We start from the raw sequence: 6000 nt of genomic DNA on the forward strand, positions 1-6000 counted from the left end.
AATTTTCGATTAATACGTACATATCTTGAGAGGTTTGTACGTTTCTCTTTAAGGAATAAGTTTTGCGTACAAATATAAGCGGGTAGGTAGTCACTAAGGCCTGGGCACAGTATGCCTGCTTTGTAGTCGTATTTATTTAGGCTTGTTACAGACATCGACTGCTGTGGAACTATTGTAGATAACACGGGTAGGATCTAAGATAGCATTTTCACATCTATATGATACTATGAGGTATTTCAGGTCAAGTACATATAAGTCTTCACTCATCATATTATTGATCAAATCGCCTATGATGAACTATGTTTTTTTATGTAATTAAATTTATGTATAAGTTTTTCCAAACGATTTAAAAAAGGGCACTTGTATCCAGTTGGTGGTCTTTATATTACAGTTAGAAGAAACGATCTCACGTGAGTTTAAGTAACAACTTACTAGCCATGTGTGTACTGTAAACGTTCCTTAAGCTGCACATAACTTTCCAATTACAGCGAAATAAGAATAAGTGGTCGTCACACCAACGTAGTGGCCGAGTTCAGATGGGAAGTCGGTGGATTCCACACTGTATTGAATTTTGCGCAATCATGTATACCACGCGGCCGGAACTGTACACGTGGGCACGCTTCTTGCAGTGGCACAGCATCGGCATGTCCAATTTCAGTAAAGGAACGTTTCATAAAGCGTACAAAATGTGCAAGCACGTGGTAAGGCCACGTAGCCGCCCACTCGATCCTGCCCGCGTCCTATCCGCAAGATTAGCGTCCGAAAACCAGCGTCGTCTCCTTGTGGCAAAGGGTTGTCGGATTTATGCACTTTTAATAGTGCCTCTGTATAACTACGAAGCACGTGGGAAAAATATGTGTGCTTTGTCTTCTTGTTGCTTTCTGTGTTCATTTTTGAAAGCAATTGTCTGTCTTTCGTCAAGTTAAGAAGCGGAAGGAAGTGACGCAGCCGAGTCTCCAGACTCATCTATGATGCTGGTTTTAAGCTGAGATCTTCTTGTGCAAAAAAAAAAAAAAGCTTGTCAATCGTGAAGTGAAGATTCAGGCTTTCAGCAGGAAACCTTTGTGTACTAGAGAGGACACGATCCACCGTCCCAAACAATGCACAAGAGACGCACACAGTCCGTGCTTTAGGACGCAGCATGTTTGCGAATAGCCAACGGATCAGATGATGTAAAGGTTATAACATCAGTGTACTATAGGGGCTGAGTTACTGCGAGGTACAGCATCACCACCCTGGTGTTGGTCACTGGTTCGTCAATGCCTGTAGCAAATCACTTTTATAGCAATCTCAACCAATAGAATTTTACAGGAGCGTCTTTCATAGCATAATTCTCGTAGTATTTACGGCTTTGTATGCGTAGATCTTGTTGAGGCAACAAGAGTTCACTGCCAGGAGGTCGCTCTCTAGTTCTATTTCAGATAGGCTATACCTTGGATACTGTGGGCGCCTGCCTGCAGCTGCTAAGCACAAGCGCAGGTACCACGTACCAGGGTTTGCTGCGTCGTTTTCATTAAATGTTTTGATACTAGCTGTTCCAATTTCTGTTTCCTACAGACTACCAAGTTCATGTCTCAGCGTTTAAGGACGCATCATCTCCCTCTACTTCGATTTCCCTGAGGAACTCCAAAAGTTGGCGGATTTTCTGCAGAGCTGCGTAGGTGGCATTGACGGGGCGTTTACGTAACTCCGCAACATAACATGTTTCATCTGATCATTACCCGCCGTGGTTGCTCAGTGGCTATGGTGTTGGGCTGCTGAGCACGAGGTCGCGGGAGCGAATCCCGGCCACGGCGGCCGCATTTCGATGGGGGCGAAATGCGAAAACACCCATGTGCTTAGATTTAGGTACACATTAAAGAACCCCAGGTGGTCTAAATTTCTGGAGTCGTCCACTACGGCGTGCCTCATAATCAGAAAGTGGTTTTGGCACGTAAAACCCCATAATATTTTTTGTCATCTGATCAACATTGCACATGCCCATAAACTGCTTTGCAAAAAAAAACTTCTTTTGCCCAGAATCCTAAAGGCCGTGTTATGTACGTTAGATCTGATGAACGCGATGTTGCTCCCCTTCTGCGGTGTTTGCTCTTTAACAGTGGGTGTTCAATTTATCAGTGCAATTTATCAGCGGACATGACGCAGTGTGAAATTGAGATCGCTCGCAGTGTCTTTAGCCCTACTAGTGGATATAACAGTGGCTCTATTATCACGGTTCTACTTTTGATATTGTTCCTTCATAGTTCTACTCATATTGTTTCTTTATTTTTGCCTTTTGTATTTTTATGCACGTCAGTATAAACTTTGAAGTCTGTTCCTATAAAGAAAGGTTTAAGCAGTCGGTACTTGCCTAGCGATAACAACTTACCACGTTTACTTTCTTGCTGTAAACAAGCACGCATACAAGTCAGCAAGTCACTCCATATCTGGAGGAAACACCACTTAAGAAAATCCCCGATAAAATGCAACGAGTTTTCGCTGGCAACATACAGAAATTATGATTTCCGGGAACATACTTATACCTTTTCAAACGCCTAGAAAAAGCAGCAACTGAGTAATGTGGGCTTAAACCCCAAGGTCCATGCTTCTCGCATTTCGTTATATCCGTGGCGATTTAAAAGAGAAGAAACACGCTGCAGCACGCGCCAGCATTTGACAGCTTTCGCCACAAAGAACAAACTTAGATTGCTTTGCTGAATAGTAAATAATGCCGATCGACCAAGTTGGCCATGTCGCAAGGCAAGCCCTCGTAGGTTTATCCCGTGCAATGTAAGAGGGATCAATGAAGTAGCGCTGTCTTGTGGTCGCTCTTTTGTGGGAAAAGTTTGACATCGTGTCAGTGGCCATTCGTGATGGAAATAGATTGCATCCAAACCGAGAAATAGCAACAATACGTCTATTATCTCTGCCGTGTGCTGGTCTGTGTGAAATTGTAAAAATCTATGCGTCTATATCACAGCGGGCTGCCGCGTACAGGGTTGCCATACTTCAGATTTATTGATACAAAAAATACGAATATTCGTGGTGAAGTGGTTAGTTTCACTGATGGTATCAGAGCTCCCTCTGAACACGATGCATTCAAGTTTTATACGTCTCTGCTTTAGTTCTTGTTATTTGGTGCACTTTGAAGGTCTCTGCTTTACATTACACATAGCAGACATTTTCGTTAACAGCCAGCGCAGCCTTCTATGTCTTTTTTTTAGTCATCAAGTATTTGAGTTACAGATAAAAGACACTACCTCAATTATTGTATCAGATACGATACTTTACGTTTGTATCTTAATATACTTCGATACATTCGCAAATTTTGTAGTATAGATCTACATAGTGCAGCCGCAAATGCGCATGAACAAAAACGTTTGCGTGGAAATTTCTTAGCTCCCACCAACCTTCTTTCATTTGAATTATATGTCTGTTATGTAGTATCACAGAATGTGTCTTTGTTGATCGAAGTAATATGTTCATTCCGAAACAATTTAGGGGGGTTGCTTTAGCTGCTTAGCACGATAGTTCTTTGTATGCTGCGCTGTCAGTGGTTTTTGATTGTCGCTTCTGTAATTGCTGGGAGTAGCTGCTGTATTTTCCGACCAGCTAGCGCGTCACCACCTAAGTACAGGAACCTCAGTAAGAAGCCTCTGCTTGATGACGCAAATACCATTGTGGAACTTTACTTTCCTCTCAAACGCATTACCGTTTAAGCATGCAAGGTAGTAAAAAAAATTTCTTTTGCTGCTTGCGAACAACAATCACCTACACAAAATAGCCGCCTAATGCACAAGCCTCCCGGAAACAGCCCATCCATGCAGTGGCTGACAACAGTCAAACAAAAATCCACAAGATCCTTCAAATCCCTGATGTGTGAAAGTCACTATACGCAAAGTATAGATAAGATGTCAAAAACAAACGGGCTACAAGTAGTCCTCTTAAAGGGGCGACTAATCCTACAGGTAATACGCACTGGCAGTAAATAATACTATATTCAAGATGTTTCCATAAAGTGTAGGCAATATTTAATATAGGCGCGCTGAAATAAAAGCACGGTTCCTTCTGAATCATGTCATCAGCGGTGGCGACAATGAGGCGACGAGTGGTACGAATTAAGTCATCGCTAATAAAGACAGGCTTATCATTGTTATTATGAGAGTAAAACGAGGTCTCGGTGTAAGCAATGCAAATTTTTGTATCTTCAAAAATTTTATTACCCACGAAAATGCGGCGTCACTAATTCAGACTCTAAGAGCGCTCGAAACCAAAAGAAAAGTCTGAAGCACGCGCATAGCTTCACTGTTCGCGGTGACGTTTCTGCTTATGTCACACAGCGGCAGATGGTATCCAGCGCGCTACAGTCCATCCTCACAGCATGCATGGCTTAGTCATCGAAAGTGCGCATCGGCGTACCAACAGTTCCAATGTAGTGCGTCTGAGGTACCAACGCGGCGCCACACCATGAATGTGTGATATGAAATTTTCGCTTATTCCATTACCTGATAATTGATTGTAAATCTCCATGAGTGCGAAACTTATGCGTTAAATCAAGTACAACAGATTTACTGATGGCAACATTGAAACATATTCATTTCTTTAGCTCTGAAGTGCTAAGCCCACACAGTTGATGCCACTACAAAGCATAGTACATAGTTCTCCTCCACAGAACCAAATAAATTGATTTAAAAGCACTCTAATGTGACAAGCCCACTTTGAACTTTACAATGAAGACCATAAATAAGGGCGATTGTACTAAATGTAATAGATCAAGTGGAAATAACAATTATATTGAAATTTCAGCATTCGAATACTTCAAGGCAAGTTTGGGTGCTTCAGATAACTTTTTATAGATAATATAAATAATTATGTCATTTTATAACCAAAGGCCCATATTCTTTGGCGAGCACAATCGCCAGTATCTAAAGAAATACATTTTTTTAGTGTAGGATGCATTGTGAATATTTCTTGTTACTTAAATATTGAGAATTAGTAACACACGTCCTTGAAGTCACATCAATTTAACCAACAAGAATACAGTGAGGTTCTCACCGCAAGCAGCTTTTTGTTTACCTGTTTGTACTGTTTCTCGAAGCATGAAGTTCTGTTCTTATAAAATTGAATATCGCTGTAGGCCCAGTTTTTCTTCATCTCTACGGCAAAATATAGAAACTAAAATGAGTTATTAATGAATAGGTTGATTCGCACATTTATACAAGTACTGAAGCTCAACATTCAATTGCAATCACTAAACAAGCAACATTTTCCGACAACTAAACTCTAAAGTATTTCACTATCTTTTCCCTTTTTTTATGTATATAACGGCAGCAGCAATATTTGGATCCCCTGTAATTTATTACCCAACTATATGAGGGCCAAACGGGTGTACGTATATTAACGGCTAAAAGGTTTTATAATAAACATTCGGATTTTGTTATGTCAGCTAATAAGCTATTTAAGAAACCGCGCATTAGGGACCTTATAACGTAAAGCTATTCCAAACTTTTCTATTCCAATTCTGCAATCAGCCCTCCGCCATTGGTCACAAACTGTTTTAGACCACCCCCACTTCGCCTGTCTGTCACGCGACGTCACGAAAAGCGCAATACCTCTCCATTTGATATAACGTGTACACACTGATTATACATGATTGCACCGAACAAAAGAGAAATAGTTATCTCTGATTCGACGCCTTTTCGCCCTTAGACATCGACTATTGGTCAAAAGTTTTAGGGCTGCACCCACTTCAGCTGCCTGTCACGCGACGTCAGAAAACCGCGAAAACTCACCACGTGAACGTGACGTGTACGCTTTAAAGATGCATTAATATGCCAAAGAAAAGTGAATTTTACTCTGAATAGCCGCAGGCTGGGGCGCCCCCCATAACGTAAAACTATTCCAAACTTTTCTATTCCAATTTTGCTATCAGCCCACCGTGATTGGTCAAAAACGTTTTGGACCACCCACCCCCCCCCTTCACCTGTCTATCACGCGACGTCACGAAAACCGCGACAGCTC

At 41.6% G+C, this 6000-nt stretch overlaps 1 long non-coding RNA gene across 1 annotated transcript in view; it reads right to left on the minus strand.

Annotated features, from left to right (window-relative positions):
* Positions 1-5088, minus strand: part of LOC140214390 (uncharacterized) — a 147643-nt gene extending 142555 nt beyond the window's left edge. Inside the window, exon 1 of the long non-coding RNA XR_011891336.1 lies at positions 5056-5088. This is a non-coding gene — a long non-coding RNA (uncharacterized lncRNA). The remainder of the gene's footprint in view (positions 1-5055) is intronic.
* Positions 5089-6000: the final 912 nt, after the last annotated feature.

This window comes from Dermacentor andersoni, unplaced genomic scaffold, assembly GCF_023375885.2.
Source record: "Dermacentor andersoni unplaced genomic scaffold, qqDerAnde1_hic_scaffold ctg00000041.1, whole genome shotgun sequence".
Lineage (NCBI taxonomy): Eukaryota > Metazoa > Arthropoda > Arachnida > Ixodida > Ixodidae > Dermacentor > Dermacentor andersoni.